The sequence below is a fragment of the Pongo abelii genome, chromosome 1 (genome assembly GCF_028885655.2).
Source record: "Pongo abelii isolate AG06213 chromosome 1, NHGRI_mPonAbe1-v2.0_pri, whole genome shotgun sequence".
Classification (NCBI taxonomy): domain Eukaryota; kingdom Metazoa; phylum Chordata; class Mammalia; order Primates; family Hominidae; genus Pongo; species Pongo abelii.
Window position 1 is genome coordinate 82,675 of NC_071985.2, and position 18,805 is coordinate 101,479.

At 43.1% G+C, this 18,805-nt stretch overlaps 2 non-coding genes across 2 annotated transcripts; both read right to left on the minus strand.

Annotated features, from left to right (window-relative positions):
* Positions 1-11,325: 11,325 nt before the first annotated feature.
* On the minus strand, positions 11,326-11,397 carry TRNAE-CUC (transfer RNA glutamic acid (anticodon CUC)). Its single transcript has one exon. It is a non-coding gene; the product is annotated as a tRNA-Glu (tRNA).
* Positions 11,398-11,688: 291 nt separating this feature from the next.
* Positions 11,689-11,794, minus strand: TRNAL-CAA (transfer RNA leucine (anticodon CAA)). Its single transcript has 2 exons — positions 11,757-11,794; positions 11,689-11,734 (listed from the first exon to the last, which is right to left on the minus strand). It is a non-coding gene; the product is annotated as a tRNA-Leu (tRNA).
* Between the last annotated feature and the right edge of the window lie 7,011 nt (positions 11,795-18,805).

An 18,805-nucleotide genomic window follows, 5' to 3' on the forward strand; every position in this document is an offset into this window, starting at 1 on the left:
AACCACTTTAAAATATTTTACCGAGTTTGGTTTTTTTTATTAACACAGCTTAACTCAAATTTTGTGCCTTACTAGCCATATGCAGAAGAATGAAGCTGGACCCTACCTTTTACTATATACAAAAATGAATTCAAGATGGATTAAATATTTAAATATAAGACCTCTAACTATAAAAATCCTAGAAGAAAACCTGGGAAATACTCTTCTGGATATCAGCCTTAGCAAATAATTTATGACTAAGTGCTCAAAAGCAATTGCAAGTAAAACAAAAATTGACAGGTGGGACCTAATTAAACTAAAGAGCTTCTGCACAGTAGAAGAAACTAGGGCCGGGCGTGGTGGCTCACGCTTGTAATCCCAGCACTTTGGGAGGCCGAGGCGGGTGTATCACGAGGTCAGGAGATCGAGACCATCCTGGCTAACATGGTGAAACCCAGTCTCTACTAAAAATACAAAAAAATTAGCTGGGCATGGTGGCGGGCGCCTGTAGTACCAACTACTTGAGGCAGGAGAATTGCTTGAACCTGGGAGGCTAAGGTTGCAGTGAGCCGAGATCGTGCCACTGCACTCCAGCCTGGGTGCAAGGTGACAGGAGCGAGACTCTGTCTCAAAAACAAAAAAAGAAAAAGAAACTATCAGCCGAGTGAACAGACAGGTTGGGAGAAAATTTTCACAAACTATACATCTGAAAAAGGCCTAATATCCAGAATCTATAAGGAACTGAAACTGAAACAAATCATCAAGCAAAAAACAAATAACTCCATTTAAAAATGGGCAAAGGACAGGGTGCAGTGGCCCACGCCTGTAATCCCAGCACTTTGGGAGGCCGAGGCAGGCGGATCCCCTGAGGTTGGGAGTTTGAGACCAGCCTGACCAACATGGAGAAACCTCATCTCTACTAAAAATACAAAATTAGCCAGGCATAGTGGCACATGCCTGTAATCCCAGCTACTCGAGAGGCTGAGGCAGGAGAATCACTTGAACCCAGGAGGCGGAGTTTGCGGTGAGCCGAGATCCCGCCATTGCATTCCAGCCTGAGCAACAAGAGTGAAACTCTGTCTCAAAAAACAAACAAACAAACAAACAAACAAACAAACAAATTCTTTAAAAACTAGAAACCCTCCAGGTGCAGGCTATATAACACTCAAACCTGGGGATAACAGACCATATGAACAATTAGCTATATATAAATTGACAAATATATACATACATACCATTTTTTTAAGGCTGTGGATCACAAGTAAGCTTTCTAAAATATAATGCACCACATTCTGACATAAACATTTGTAGGGAGACCCCCTGAAACTATTGCTATGGAATAAAAGATGAAATGCTCCTGATTATTGTAAACACAAAATTGCATGCAGGATTGTGTAAAGATAATGCCAGGTTGGACTGCCAGAATGAGCCAACAGTGCATGATGTGCTTCCCCCTGCAGAGATCCTATGAATGGATGTGCAGTCATGGAGGTTTCACATCACTAAGATTCCTATCCCAGGAAAACAGATGTTCATAGCTCTGGGAATGGAATGCAACCCTTGTGGAGAGCCTATAAACAGACGCATGAGGGGTGCCTGTCCATACGGATAAGACAGGGCTATAAACGCCCTCATCTTGCCACAGCTCTTCTAGGCCTCTTTAGGGTTAAGGCATACTCCCTTCTGAGAATTTCTGGTCTAACTGATTGTCTAGCTTCATGTCCTGTTTCTATGGATTGTTTGTAACCAGCTTTTGCTGCAACTGTTACTGCTGATTAATATCTTGCTAATCATAGGTTATGGAAATACTGTGTTTCTGTTTTAAGGCTGTGTTAGAAATTACTGATGCACACACTATATTGTAAATTCTTATCTCTGTATACGGTACTTCTGCATACAGATGTTATGTTAAAGAATTACTTCATCCCCATGTGACTATCTCACCTCATAATCAAATGACCTAAATCCCTCACTAACCTACCCCTGCCCTCACTAAACTTAATAATAAATGTTGGTATATCCAGTGCATTGTTGGCACCGCGGGACCAGAACGCGGTGACCCCCCTGGACCAAGCTTTCACTATCTTGTGTGTGTCTATTATTTCTCAACCTGCCGATCTGCCTGGGAACAAAGAGAGAGCCCCATTGCGTTGCGGGCTGCTGGCCAGATCCCACAATAAACATTCATACAGAAGGACTCAGAGGTAAATACACTTGAAGCTTTCTTGCCTCTGCTTCTATACTGCTCTATGACTCTACAGCTATACCCTGCACTTTTTACTGCTTACCCAAATTATAAGACATTACAGGAATGAATTTTATTCCAAATCTTTTTAACTTATATTAAAGGAAACTAAAGGAACTAAAATTTTCTAACCTAGTACAAATTAAAATGGAGTCCATAACACTGTCTACACCACAGCAGGCTACATGCACCAAACAGTACTCATTAAAGAAAGGACTTAAAGAAATAACAGCAAAGATTGTAGAACTCCTCAAGGAAGATATTATTATAATTGTCATTTCAAATAACTTTAATAGTTCAGTATGGCCTGTCTTAAAAAGAAGCAGGAGCTATAGATTAACTATTCACTATAGAAATTTAAATAAAGTCTCAACTAAAATGCCAAGAGCATTACCAGATGTAGAAGAGCTAGTTAGTAAGATCATTAATCATAATGACAAATACTATACAATCACAGACATGTCAGATGTGTTCTTTGCCACACCAATAAATAAAGAAAGCCAGGAATATAACAACTTTACATGGGAAGGTAAACAATACCAATTCAAAACATTACCACAGGGATATCTAAATAGTTCGGTAATAGTTCACTCCATTTTGTCATCACACATAGACCAATCAAAATATACATCTATAACAAGAAAAACTTGGGACTGTTATGTGCATCCCCCAAACTGGAAAGAAACCAAGAAACCAAAGAATGACCTGGACAAGTCCAGCTTGAGAAGTAAATGAATGTATTTGGACTTACATACAGGGACTCCCAGATGGTGGTAGGATAGCTCTAGAGATCCACACCACCTCTCATTTCTAAACTGCTTAAGCTAATTTTCTGGCTCTTTGCCTGCTGTGTTTAAGCAATGAGACTGTTTTTCTCGGAAGGTTCTCAGATACTCCATGGGATGTTTGGGCTCTCAGGGACACCTGCTCCTAGGCTGGGCACCATGGCTTTGGCTCACTGCTCAGCCTTCAGGGTTCAGGCAGCAGACACATACCCTTAAGTAACCTGGTGGGGGACACATCATGCTACAAGTCACTAATAATATTATACACAGATAACATCATAATGGTAAATAATGACTAGAAACAAATTAAACAGGAAAAAATCCCAATTAATAACACATTTAAGATTATTGGGATAGACTATTAATATAGATAAAAACACAAGCCCAGACACCAACTGCAAATTTTTAGGAGTTCGACGGTCATCAGAAGGGAGAAAAATCTCAACCACAGTAATAGATAAAATAAAAGCCCTTAAGCTGACAAAAACAAACAGGAGGAACAAAGACTAACAGTTTTATCTGGATATTGGAGACAGCATACACCTTACTTAAACGTCATCTTGGAACCAATATATCTAGAAAATCCCAAGACTTCACATAGGGACAAGAACTTGAAACACTCAAAGACTACATTAGCACATTTCAAACACTGCATTACCCATCTTCAGATTCACAACTTGGGTTGAAAGTTCTGATGAGTGATGAATATAGAACATAATCATTACAGACATAGAAATTAGATTCTAAATCTTTCCTACTGGTTGGATTTCAGATAACAAAATTCCCATACTCGAACAACAAATACAGCCCATTCAAAAATACATACGGCTTACACATGAAGCCCTAACAAACACTAAGCATCTGACTGGCAACAACAACATTACAAAAAATGTCATATGCCTTTTCTTCACTGGATAAAATTGAGTCCTGGAAAACTGACAGGTATCCAAATTGGTCCAAAACTGCTCACACAGAATGGATACATCCAGGGTGGAGACACTGGCTTTGAGGGTCAACCAGGTCTTCTCATGGAGCAGATTCACAAGACAAAAATAGACTTGCCAGAATTTATTCTGAAGACAAGAAAAATCTGTGACAATATAGGAAAATGGGTCCTGGTCTGGTTTAATGTCTTGCCTAACACCTGGTTTACGGAAGGATCAGCTTCCATGACCCAAAGGCCAGACCCAATGAACAGCAGCAGCACTCAGACTCCAGGACCATATAATCCTGAAGGAGTCAAATGAATTACTCTCTCCACAGCATGCAGAACTGATTGCAGTTGTTAGAGCATTTGGACACTCAGTATCAGCAAATCAAAAGAATATGTATATGTGTATATATTTACAAATTCATGAGCAGTCACAACAACATAGCCCCATAATCACACAAATGGAAACAAAATAATTTTTAAATTAATGACAATGACAGATGGTCCGAATCTTACTGAGAGGAACTATATAAATAATCAAACAGAATTAAGATGTTTATGACACATATCAGCATACCAAAAAGATAACTTAGGCCGGGCACATTGGCTTATGCCTGTAATCTCAACACTTCAGGAGGCTGAAGTGAGAAGATTGCTTAAGCACAGGAGTTGAAGACCAGCCTGGGCAACATAGCAAGACCCTTGTCTCTATGAAAGATAAGAAAAAAAATTAGCCATACATGGTGGCACACACCTGTAGTCCTAGCTACTTGGAAGGCTGAGGCAGGAGAATAGTTTGAGCCCAGAAGGTTGAGGCTGTGGTAAGCTGAGATCATGCCACTGCACTCAAGGCTGAGTGACAGAGAAGGATCCTATCTCAAAAAACAAAAAATAAAAAGATCATTCAAAGGCCACCAATTTAATAGATAATTAGATGAATTTACAAGGAACATAACCATTGACACACAAAATGTACCCAAATTAAAGCTACACTGAAATCCACACAACTCATGAAGACATTCATCGCCACCTCTACAACTCAGAAGAAAATCAGACTATGAATGGGAGATACCCCAAGTACCCCCAGTAGCCATAATAAAAAAGCAAGATGAATTTAAAATTAAACAGGTGCTGTGAGCAGCTTACACTCTACAAACATTCTTATAATTACATAAGCAGAAAGGACATTTAGGCACACACTCACTGTTGAGGTGGCTGTTAAGACAGAAATCAAAAGGTGACAAGACATCAAATTTAAAAGGCATATAACTAATTGTGAGCAATGTAAAACTAACCTGGAGAAATATGGATACACTAAAGCATAGATACACACAAACCCAACACCTTTAACTTCTGTCTACAGATAGATTTTATAGGACCATTAAATCACTCCAACCCACAAAAATATGCTGTAACAACAGTGGATACATATACAGAGATTGGCATAGCAATAGTGGCGAGCCACCCATTTGCCAAATACACCATCTTAGCCATAGAAAATTGGGCAGTGTACTATGGAGCTTCTAAAATAATTGAAAGTAACCAGGAAACTAATTTTACATCAAAGACTACAGAAGCATTAGCAGATAAATGGGTTATACAATGGAATTTCCAAGTCCCTTATAATCCCAGTGCAGCAGAATATAAGGAGAGATTAAATGGACGACCGAAAAGAGAACTTAAAACCTTAGACTAAACGAGCACATTCCAACAAGCTCTTAACCCGGGGTGTTTTAATCTAAATAAGAGAGAAAGGCTTTATAAAAGCAACCCCCACTCTTACCTTAATCAACTACCTTTATGGTCATAAAGGATATAGAAGCGGGATGTGGTGGGTCGCTCCTGTTATCCCAGCACTTTGGGAGGCCGAGGCGGGCGGATCACTAGGTCAGGAATTCGAGACCAGCCTGGCCAACATAGTGAAACCCCATCTTTACAAAAAATACAAAAACTAGCTGGGCGTGGTGGCGGTCCCCGTAGTCCCAGCTACTCGGGAGGCTGAGGCAGGAGACTCGCTTGAACTCGGGAGGTGGAGCTTCAGTGAGCCGAGATTGCGCCACTGCACTCCAGCCCGGGCGACAGAGCGAGACTCCGTCTCAAAAAAAAAAAAAAAAGATATGGAAAACAATGATACAAATAGTGTAACTCAAAGGTGAGCACTAATCTAAATGACAACATGATCTCCCAACAGGACATCGTGGCCAATGGACACCGAAATACTTACTGGACTAGAGAAAAAAAGAGGAAAGTTACAATTACCCCAATCTCCAACCTTTCTCCAAATTCTCACTAGACCTAGATTTGTTACCACACTTTCTGCAATATCGGTGCTACACTGTTTCTTTTAGTCATTGCATTAATATTCTCCATAAAATTAAAGGAAAGTGTACTTCAATCCAATTTTACTTGCCACTAACCCCATATTTTTAACCTCAACATCACTTCTAGCCATCAGCAGAATAATTAAATACTTTATTCACTTGAGACAACATGGCTACAAATTTGTGTAGTTTCTCAACTGGTTTTATCACCTTTCTCATTCACCCTCTATTAGCCATCATAGTAACACATCCTTTCTCAAGATAATGACTGCAGCCAAGGATTATTTAAATTCCAAAGAGAACTATTTCCAAGTTAATTTCTGTTCTCTGATCCAATCATTCTCCCTAGTAATCATTTATTGCTCCTTAAATAGAATTCTTCTCCCCCTCCCATAACCTGTTTTACCAGGATCCAAGCCCCCATTATTTCTGTAACCTCAAGATGGTATATAAGCTTCTGTAAGGCATTGGGAGGCTGGGTCTTTATTCTGAAGGCACCTGTGTATACATATTAAATAAATTTGTGTGCATGTTTGTAGTCCCAGCTGCTGGCGAGGCTGAAGTGTGAGGATCACTTGAGCCTCAGAGGTCAAGGCTGCAGTGAGCCATGGCAAGCTTGGCTACAATATACACAAACCACATTTAGGCAAAGAGTTTCTAGAAAACATAGACAGAGATGTCATCATAACTGGAAACTTCACTCTATGATGGCGTGTAACAGAAACTAAAACAGGGTCATTTTGGACACAACCGTGAAAACCACACCAATTCCTAATCATCACAGTAGCTACAACAACATACAAAATTCCTACTAAATTTATTGTTTGCTGGGGGTCAACATCTTCCAGGAACTCATGGTGGTCCTGGACACTGCTGGATACAAGTATTGTTTTAATGAATTACAACAAAACTTTTGTTTGTACATGTGAATATTACATGTGATTTTTGGGGACAATTAATATTCACATGTACTCACAGACTACAGACCTATAATCTGCTACAATCTAGCTCACCCCAGTATTTGGACCATTTACAATCACACACAAAATGACAGAGATTATTAGCACATTATTTACATAAAAAGAACCAAAAAACATGACATATTAGACAAATTTACTAGAAAAACCAAATATGTACAAAATCAAGTTGTTTTTCCAATGTGCCCAGTGGAAATTCAGAATGATCCAAACTTTTATTTCAAAGATGTAGAGACACTATACAATTTAAATCAATTGACTGGTGGGAAACACTAGGAACTAAAATAAATATGGATAAAGTCACAAAAACAGACCCAGGTGTGTCTAATTAGTGTTTCTCCATGACCCAACCATCCAGTGGGTCATGGAATAAGGTTACATGGTCAGCTCAACTCCCTATTTACCAAAATTTAACAAGACTAGTCTCCACTTACCTATATTTATAGCTAGAGACATGTCTTTTACAAAATGCAAGGTTAAACGATGGGACCCTGGACCTTGCATAATTGACAGGATGCTGGAATAAGACACATTGCTTAAGAACACAACACTGGAAAACATAGTGGACCAAAGGAAGAACAAACCCTCCACCTAAAGTATTTAGAACCTATTCTAATTAACCTATTAAGATTAATTTACAAATCAACACCTAGGAAAGTCTAAATATTTTTGATAAAAGAACAGTTTAGGCCAGGCTTGGTGGCTCACGCCTGTAATCCTAGCACTTTGGGAGGCCGAGGCAGGCAGATCACCTGAGGTTGGGAGTTCGAGACCAGCCTGGCCAACATGGAGAAACCGCATCTCTACTAAAAATACGAAATTAGCCAGGCGTGGTGGTGCATGCCTGTAATCCCAGCTACTCGGGAGGCTGAGGCAGAAGAATCGCTTGAACCAGGGAGGCAGAGGTTGCGGTGAGCTGAGATCACACCATTACACTCCAGCCTGGGCAACAAGAGCAAAACTCTGTGTCAAAGAAAAAGAAAAAAAAAAAAAAGAAGAACAGTTTAAAGTCACACATATTCAAGCACAATGTATACAGTTCTAGGAACAAGGATGTGACAAACAGCTCATTTTACCAAACTTACCACCACTGGATAAATATTATTTAAGAAAATTTCTATAAATATTTGTAGCAATTTGAATTATTTCAAACTAGTCATTTCAGCAGTACAAGAAGCAGAAATTCAGGAAGTTAAAACAGGCCTATTTGATTTTAAACATTGTGGAAAACACAAATGTGCATGGACCTGGTTCTGTCTGATCGTGTAGAGTGTATGATAACACAGCCTTGGCCTGGAGATCTGAAAAAGGTACCCGGAGAGAAATAAAACTTTGGAAAACTATAACAAATTAGGTGTATAGGCTCATAATATTACAAAATGTTAAGAAGATAGAACTTAAATGTGATTTAGGAGTTTCTAATTATTAAAATATTTTTCACAGGCTTCCCAAATTTAAAAAATGGGCAATAAAAAACTTAGAATAAAAACTAAAAGCAACTATAAAAGACATTTTAAGGCCAATTGGGGAAAATTCGAATGTAGACTAGCATATGACAGCATGTTAATGTCAATTTTCTTAGGTATGACATGGAGTAATGTCATATCTGCGACTTTCAAGTTGGGGAGAGAGTTTTACAGATCTCAACTTTCTTTCTTATTTTCTTTTCTTTTTTTTTTTTCTTTTTTTTTTTTTTGAGACGGAGTCTCGCTCTGTCACCCAGGCTGTAGTGCAGTGGTGCGATCTTGGCTCACTGCAACCTCCGCCTCCCGGGTTCACGCCATTCTCCTGCCTCAGCCTCCTGAGTAGCTGGGACTACAGGCGCCCGCCACCACGCCCAGCTAATTTGTGTATTTTTAGTAGAGACGGGGTTTCACCCTGTCAGCCAGGATGGTCTCGATCTCCTGACCTCGTGATCCGCCCACCTCGGCCTCCCAAAGTGCTGGGATTACAGGTGTCAGCCACCGTGCCAGGCCATACAGATCTCAACTTTCAAATGGAATAGGGAAGGTATACCTATCTCTATCTATTATCTATCTGTCTATCTATCTATCTATCTATCTATCTATCTATCTATCTATCTATCTATCATCTATCTATCTACCTTGGAAGAGAGAGAGAGGATGTGACAAAATATTAACCAGTGTTGATTGCAGGTAAAGAGAAATCAGGGTTGGTTGTGGTATTATTTCAATTATCTCTACTTATTCAAAAAATGAAAAGATAGATGCTGGGGTGAGGGAGAAGTACCTGATCTCTTTCCATTGCAATTAATTACCCCAGCATCGTTAAGGAGCTAGGACCGGCCCTGACCCGCCCCTCTAGGCAACAGGTGCCATTCTAATGGCCTTTGGACACCTAGGGAGACTTTTTGAAATCTGTGACATAATTTTAAGACCAGCCATTTTTGGCATTCCCAGAGCTATCTTTTTGGATCATTTTGTGCTGCTGGCATTTTTTTCTCCGTTCTAAAGATATCATGAGCCCACTCCCTCTCTCCCTCTCTCCGTCTCTCCCCCTCTCCCACTCTCCCTCTCCCTGTCCCCTTTCTACGGTCTCCCTCTCCTTCTTTTTTCGGTCTCCCTCTGTTGCCAAAGCTGGACTGTACTGCCGTGATCTCTGCTCGCTGCAACCTCCCTGCCTCGGGCTCCTGTGATTCTCCTGCCTCGGCCTGCCGAGTGCCTGGGATTGCAGGCGTGCGCCTCCACGCCTGACTGGTTTTTGTATTTTTGGTGGAGATGGGGTTTCGCCTGTTGACTGGGCTGGTCTCCAGCTGCTGGCCTCCAGTGATCTGCCCGCCTCGGCCTCCCAAGGTGCTGGGATTGCAGACGGAGTCTCCCTCACTCAATGCTCAATGTTGCTCAGGCTGGAGTGCAGTGGCGTGATCTCGGCTCGCTACAACCTCCACCTCCCAGCCGCCTGCCTTGGCCTCCTAAAGTGCTAAGATTACAGCCTCTGCCCCGCCGCCACCCCGTCTAGGAAGTGAGGAGCACCTCTGCCCGGCCGCCCCGTCTGGGAAGTGAGGAGCGCCTCTGCCCCGCCGCCCCATCTGGGAGGAAGTGAGGAGCGCCTCTGCGGGGCCGCCCCGTCTGGGATGTGAGGAGCGCCTCTGCCCGGCCACCCCGTCTGGGAAGTGAGGAGCGCTGCCCGGCCGCCCCGTCTGGGACGTGAGGAGCATCTCTGCCCGGCCGCCCCGTCTGGGACGTGAGGAGCATCTCTGCCCGGCCACCCCGTCTGGGAAGTGAGGAGCGCTGCCCGGCCGCCCCGTCTGGGACGTGAGGAGCATCTCTGCCCAGCCGCCCCGTCTGGGATGTGAGGAGCGCCTCTGCCCGGCCGCCCAGTCTGGGAGGTGTACCCAACAGCTCCGAAGAGACAGCGACCATCGGGAGCGGGCCATGAGGACGATGGCGGTTTTGTTGAAAAGAAGGGGGGGGAAGTGTGGGGAAAGGAAGGAGAGATCAGATTGTAGCTGTGTCTGTGTAGAAAGAGGTGGGCATAGGAGACTCCATTTTGTTCTGACTAGGAGAAATTCTTCTGCCTTGGGATGCTGTTGATCTATGGCCTTTCCCCCAGCCCCCTGCTCTCTGAAACATGTGCTGTGTCAACTCAGGGTAAAATGGATTAATGGCGGTGCAAGATGTGCTTTGTTAAACTGATGCTTGAAGGCAGCATGCTCTTTAAGAGTCATCACCACTCCCTAATCTCAAGTACCCAGGGACACAAACACTGCAGAAGGCCGCAGGGACCTCTGCCTAGGAAAACCAGAGACCTTTGTTCATGTGTTTATCTCCTGACCTTCTCTCCACTATTATCCTATGACCCTGCCATATCCCCCTCTCCGAGAAACACCCAAGAATGATCAATAAACACTTAATTAAAAAAAAAAAGATATCATGAGTAAAGACATTGACTACATATACGGCGCTCATAAACTGTAGTAGAGTCCATTTCAGGTAACTACTCTGCAAAATGAGGATACCAGGTGCCTTTTGCCCTTTGTTTAGAAGTCAAGTCACAGCTGACTCTGGGAACATGACCTATGCGTTAGCCCTACTCCACCGGAAACAGTTTAAAAAAAAAGGCTTACTTCCCTGACCGGGAATCGAACCCGGGCCGCGGCGGTGAGAGCGCCGAATCCTAACCACTAGACCACCAGGGAAGACATGGTAGGAAGCTTAGCAATATCCTATACTAAATAAATATGCTGTGACGTATATCCTATAGAGACATATGATTGGATGCGGTTTCCTCTCAACATTTGGGGATATGCCGAGACTGCTTCCTTCCCCTTGGTAGGTAGCCCCCTTGCTGCGGCAGACAGAGAAAACCGGGCAGCAAAGATGAGTAGTCTAGTTGTAACCTTCTTGCTGGAGAAGACAATAAAATACCAACGGACTCCAGGAAAATTCTGGGGTTTCTTCCGGGGAATAAAATACCAATAAAAGGAATGTGTCAGAAGTGGGATTCGAACCCACGCCTCCATCCGGAGACCAGAACGCCCGTAGGCAAGGTGCTTACCTTGAGTCTGGCGCCTTAGACCACTCGGCCATCCTGACACTCGGAAGCCAGGCGCTTCTCACTTAGCCTGGTACTTGTGTCCACTGGTGCCAGCCTGCCGCGTCACACCCGTGTTGCGGCCGTGGGAATCCTACTGACTGGTCGCGACGTTTCAGCGCTTCCGGTTCCCGGCGGAGCTCTGGAGAAAGCCGCGACTGCAATGCAGCCCGGAGTGGCCGATAGCGCTCTCCCAGGCCGGGAATCGAAGCTAACGACCAGGGGTTAGTGACCGTGGGCCAGCGCCTGGCCCCGCAAATGCAGGACAATGCCTGAGAAAGGCAAAGCACGAGCTACCGCCTCACTTTCCGGCGCAAGCTGGGGAAACTCTGGCAAGCAGTTTCTACTTGGAAAGTAGTTGGAAAAACGCTTGCCACAAAGTGACAAATGGATGCTTTTGTTTTTCTTCATTATCATCATTATTATAACGGCTTTCTGCTTTATTGTGCCTGCACATACCCTCCCCTCAAGGTCCACCGCGCTTCCTCCACGAAACCACATAGATACGGTTGGCGATAACGGCCAGATTCGGGAGGTCCTAGGTCAGAGGGTCTGATGCGGGCCTCGGCTGAGGTGAGGGAAGTCAGGCTGCGTTTACACAGCAGTTAACGAGTGCTTTAGCGTCCAATGGGAAGGCCCGGGACTCGCATTGCAGAGCAGCTCTGGCAGTGTCCTCCCGGTGGGCTGTGAGGTTACCTGTGAGCCCAGATACCACTCATCCAGGCATTCATTCGTTGAATCTTAACATCGAGTGTCCACTGGGAACACAACAGTAAATAGACAAAGCCCCAACTTGGTGAGCTGACTTGCTAGTGAAGGAGATGACCAGCACGATCGCATGTACAGAGTGTGAGGAAAAACCAAAAGCAATGAAGTGGTGGAGAAGTTCTATTTTTAGACTGTGCAGTTAAGTAAGGCCTCACTAAAGTGACTTTTGCTAAAATATTTTTCAAAAACTAAAATATATGTCATGCAGCCGGGCGCGGTGGCTCATGCCTGTAATCCCAGCACTTTGGGAGGTGGGCGGATCACCTGAGGTCGGGAGTTGGAGACCAGCCTGACCAACATGGAGAAATCCCGTCTCTACTAAAAATACAAAATTAGCCGGGCATGGTGGCGCATGCCTGTAATCCCAGCTACTCGGGAGGCTGAGGCAGGAGAATCACTTGAACCTGGGAGGCGGAGGTTGTGGTGAGCCGAGATCGCGCCGTTGCACTCCAGCCTGGGCAACAAGAGTGAAACTCTGTCTCAAAACAATAAAAAATAAAAAAATAAATAAAACAAAATAAAATAAAATTAAATTAAAATAAAATAAATAAAATAAATAATAATGTCAGGCAAATATAAAATCCACGTGTCAAGATTTTATTCAATTAACTAATGATGAAAGGTAATAACTTTAAAGAGAAAATTATTCTGATACTTGTTCAAACAGCAAGGGAGAATTTTATTCAAACTATTACCATAGGGGTGAGAGATTGGGCTCAACTCCAAATCAACAAAGACAGCTAGAAATTTAAAGCCAAGGTGCAGACTGTTGGGGGTGGGGGGTATCAGTGGATGGAAAATTACTAAGAAAATGGGCCAAGTGGGGCAGCTCAGGCCTGTAATCCCAGTGCTTTGGGAGGCCTAGTCAGGAGGATCGCTTCTGCCCAGGAGTTTGAGGCTTCAGTGAGCTATGATCAAGCTCACCTTTCAAAGAAATTTGAAATTTCAAAGAAAGAAAATTACTAATAGGAGACATTAAGGGTTAGGGGAGAAGGAAAGAAGGAAGGAAGGGAGGCAGGAAAAAATTACTAATAGGAGTAGGGGCTACATGCTAAACAGGCCTTAAAAGATTCTTACTTAATGGAGGCCAAAGACTTGGACATCAAAGGTGAAAAATTCAAAGGTGAGAAATGAGTAACTTGATCAATATCAAGGCTGGGGGAATTCACACTAAACTGACTTAGCAGGACTGTTTGCTAAGACTAGGCTTTACAGGTCAAAGACAGGATAGGGGCCAAGGTGGGGGCCTAATCAAAAACAGGAATCAGAGGCGCCTGACTGAAGTTTGGTCAAGGAAGGTCTTTGTCAGTGACCTATACAATGTTACCAATGTTACAACTAATTAGCAGGAGAATTTCAAGAGACTTTTAAAATAATAATTCAGCCAAATGAAGGCTGAAAAGAGGTTGCTAACAGATTAAAGTTGGGTTAATATCCTGAGTAATAAACTGTGATATTGGAAGTTGGGATTTCTACTTCGGGGTTATCTTTTCTTTGCCAGAGATAAATCGGTTGTGTCTCTGGACAAATTTTATTTATATTGCTATCCTTGGACCATTTTCATTACTATTAGTTTTCTAAAAGTTAACTTCGGCTGGGCGCTGTGGCCCACGCCTGTAATCCCAGCACTTTGGGAGGCCGAGGCGGCCAGATCACGAGGTCAGGAGATCGAGACCATCCTGGCTAACACGGTGAAACCCCGTCTCTACTAAAAATACAAAAAAATTAGCCGGGCGTGGTGGCGGGCACCTGTAGTCCCAGCTACTCAGGAGGCTGAGGCAGGAGAATGGCGTGAACCCGGGAGGCAGAGTTTGCAGTGAGCCGAGACCGCACCACTGCACTCCAGCCTGGGTGACAGAGCGAGACTCTGTCTCAAAAAAAAAAAAAAAAAAAGTTAACCTCTACCTCCCTACCAAGCTGCAAAATAGCCAAGTCAATAAAAATTAATAAAGGTGCACATACCAGTGGAAACAGATAATCCCACAAAGGTCTGCTAGACAATGCCAAGTTCCATGGGGAGGACACCTAGTAATCTCTTTTGTCTATTTCCAGGTTTTTAATATTTTTTCCTTTTGAAAATATTTTATCTTTAATTGACAAATAATAATTATATATCTTTGTGGAGTACCATGTGATGTTTCAATTCATGTACACATTGTGAAATGATCAAATAAGGCTAATTAACATATCCATCACCTCCCATGCTTTTATGATTTCTTTGTGGTCAGAACATTTAAAATCCACTCCTGCAGGAATTTTGAAATATGCATTATTATTAACCACAGTCACCATTCTGTGCAGTAGGTCACAAGAAATCTTTCCTCCTGTTGAACTAAAACTATGTACCTTTTAACCAACATTCCACCCTCTCTTTCCTCATTCCACGCCCCACTCCAAGCCTCTGATAACCACCATTCTACTCCTTTTTTCTATGAGTTCGACTTTTTTAGATTCAAACATAAGGGGTAACATCAAGTATTTGTCTTCCTGTGCCTGGCATATTTCATGTAGCAGAAGGCTGTCTAGATTCACCCATGTCACAAATAACATAATTTTATTAACCATTCATCCTTGATGGGTATTATGGTTGTTTCCATAACTTACCCATTGTGAGTAATGCTGCAATAAACGTGAGAGTGCAGGCATCTCTTCGACATAATGATTTCAATTACTTTGGATATATACCCAGTAGTGGGAGTGCTGGATCATATGGTAATTTTGTTTAAGTTTTATGAGGAGCTTCCATAGTGTTGTCTATAATAGCTGTACTAATTTACATTCCCACCAACAATGTGCAAGATTTCCCTTTTCTCCTCATCCTCACCAATGCTAGTTATCTTTCATCTTTTTGATAATAGCCATTCTAACAGATGGAAGGTAATATCTTTTTTTTTTTTTTTTTTTTTTTTTTGGAAAGAGAGGTTCGCTCCTGTCACCAAGGCTGGAGTGCAATGGCACAATCTAGGCTCACTGCAACCTCCACCTCCCAGGTTCAAGCGACTCTCCTGCCTCTGCCTCCCGAGTACCTGGGATTATGGGAACGCGCCACCACGCCCAGCATAATTTTTGTTTTTAGTACAGACAGGGTTTCACCATGTTGGACAGGCTTGTCTCGAATTCCTCAGGTGATCCACCCACCTCGGCCTCCCAAAGTGCTGGGATTATGGGCGTGAGCCACAGGGCCCGGCCAGAAGGTAATATCTCATTGTGGTTGTAAGTTGCATTTCCCTGATGATTCGTGACATTAAGCATGTTTGCATATATCTGTTGGCCATTTGTATGTCTTCCCTAGAGAAATGTCTATTCAGATTCTTTGCCTATTATTTAAGTGGGTTATTTGCTTTCTTATCATTGAGTAGTTTCTTTTTGATTCTGTACAAATTTTGGGATTGTTTTTTCTTCCCCAAAGGTATTTAAGGATTGTCTTTTCTATTTCTGTGAAAACTGTCATTGGAATTTTTATAGGGATTGCATTGAATCTGTAGATTGCTCTGATAGCATGGACATTTTAATAATATTGATTCCTCCAATCCATTACAATGAAATATCTTTCCATTTACTCATTTCTTCTTCAATTTCTTTCATTAATGTTTTATAGTTTTTAGTGTAGAGCTCTTTGGTTAAATTTATTCATAAGTATTTTATCTTTTTTTAGCTGTTGTAAATGAGATTGTTTTCTTGATTTGTTTTCCAGATAGTTTACTGTTACTGTGTAGAAATGCTACTGATTGTGTATATTGATCCTCCAACTTTACTGAATTAATTTATTAGTTCTAACAGACTTTTTTAATGTAGTCCTTAGGGTTTTCTATATATAAGATAATGTATTCTTCTGCTGTTGGATGGAATGTCCTGTGTACATGTGTTAGGTCCATTTGGTCTAGAGTTTAGTCTATGTCTGATGTTTCCTTATTGATTTTCTGTCTGGATTATCTGTCCATTGCTGAAAGTGGGGTGTTTAAGTCCCCTATTCTTATTATATTGCAACCTATGTCTCCTTTTACCTGTATTAATATTGCTTTATATATTTAGGTATCCCAATGTTGGGTGAATATATATTTACAATTGTTGTATATTTTTGCTGAATTGATCCCTTTATTTTTATGTAGTGACCTTATTTGTCTCTTTTTACAATTTTTGACTTAAGGTTTTAAAGTTTATTTTATCTAAGTATACCTGCTCCTGTTCTCCTTTGGTTTCCATTTGCCTGGAGTATCTTTTTCTATCCCTTTACTTTCAGTATATGTGTGTCTTCATAGGTGAAGTGAGTCCTTTGTAGGCAACATATAGTTGGGTCTTTTTTTTTTTTAATTCACTCAGCCACTCTATGTTTTTTAATTGGAAAATTTAATCCATTCATATTCAAAGTATTTTGAATTCTTTGTTGAGCAATTTATACATCTCTATCTTTTTAGAGTCAGTCACTGGTGCTTTATTTTGTCCCTTTGGTGATGCATATTTCTTTTTTTTTTTTTTTTTTTTTTGGAGATGGAGTCTCACTCTGTCGCCCAGGCTGCAGTGCAGTGGTATGATCTCAGCTCACTGCAACCTCTGCTTCCTGAGTTCAAGCGATTCTCCTGCTTCAGGCTCCCGAGTGGCTGGCACTACAGGCATGCACCACCACACCCGGCTAATTTTTGTATATTTTAGTAGAGATGGGGTTTCACCATATTGGCCAGGCTGGTCTTGAACTCCTGTCCTCAAGTGATCCACACTCCTCGGCCTCCAAAAGTGCTGGAATTACAGGCGTGAACCACCGCACCCGGCTGGTGATGCATATTTCTAATTGTTCTTGATTCTTTCATGCATTGGTGTGTGTGTATTTGAAGAAGTAGCTACTTATTCCAGTCTTTGAAGACTTGATTATCTAAAAACACCCTTTATCTATCAGTCAGCCTGTACAGAAATCTGGGCAGGCTGCCTGTTGTGGCCAATGGGTGAGCTTGCTGCTTAAGTCCTCAGGTTTGCTGGTCTAGTGACTGGATGAGCGGACAGGCAGGTCTGAAGGCTGGATCCACTAGGGTGGACCAGTTGATTGGATCCGCTGGGGTGGACCTAGAACCTGTGTCCCTTGTGGCAAACCTGAATCCCAGGTCTACAAGGGCTGACTTGCCACTGGAGTGGGTCTTGAGCCTGAGTCTGCAGGGACCAGCCAGGTACTGAGATGGGCCTGGAGTCTGTGTCATCTGGAGCCTAAGTCCACAGGAGTAAACCTATGTCCTGAGTTCACAGAGGCTGGCTTGGAGGCCTGAATCTGCAGCAGTATCACTGGATCCTCAGTCCACGGAGGCTGGCCTGGCTCCAGGGTCTGCTGGGTTGGCCTGGACCCCAACTCCACTGGAGCCTGGGATTATACGTACTTACCAGGTACCTGGATCCACGGGGGCTGGCCTGAAGCCTAGGTCTACAGGGGTTGGCCTGAAGGCTAAGGGTGTGTGTGTGTGCTATTTTGGAGACTAGGTCTTTAAGGTCTAAGGGTGTTGACCTGGTGCCTGAGGCTAGACGTGCTAACTTGGCCCTGGGGTGGGCCTGAAGCCTGGAGCTGCAGAGGCAGGCCTAGGACCTTGGGCTACCGGGGTCAGCCTAACCCTGGGGTGTGTCTGGAGACTGAGTCTGTAGGGCCTGGCCTGGTGCTTGGGTGAGCTTGAAGGCCTGTGCCACTGGTGCTGGCCTGGTGCTGGAGTAGGCCCAGAGGCCAGAGACTGAGTCCCTGGTCTGGAACCTGGGGATGCAGGATCCAGCCTAGGCCCAGGGACGCTTGAAGGCTTAGACCTCATGTACTGGCCTAGAGTCTGGGGATATGGGGGCCTTCCTGGTGCTGGGTTTGACTGGGGTGGGCCCAGTGTTAGGGTCCAAGGCAAAGTCCAGTGCTCACTTCTCTCTTCTTTCTCCAAGTGGAAAGTATCTCCCTCTGCTGTGCTGCTTGAGGTTGAAGAAAGGGTGATGTAGGCAAATGTAAAACTGTCCTTCCTACCATCTTTGATGCCCCTGTTCCTTTTTGTGTGTGTGTGTGTGTTTTTTTTTTTTTTTTGACAGTGTCTGGCTCTTTCACCCAGGCTGGAATACAGTGGTGCAATCCTGGCATCTTGACTCACCGTAACCTCTGCCTCCCAGGCTCAAGCCATCCTCCCACTTCAGCCTTTTGAGTAGCTGGAACTACAGGTGCACACCACCACACCTAGATAATTTTTGTATATTTTTTGTGGACATGGGGTCTCCGGAACTCAACCAATCCACCTGCCTCA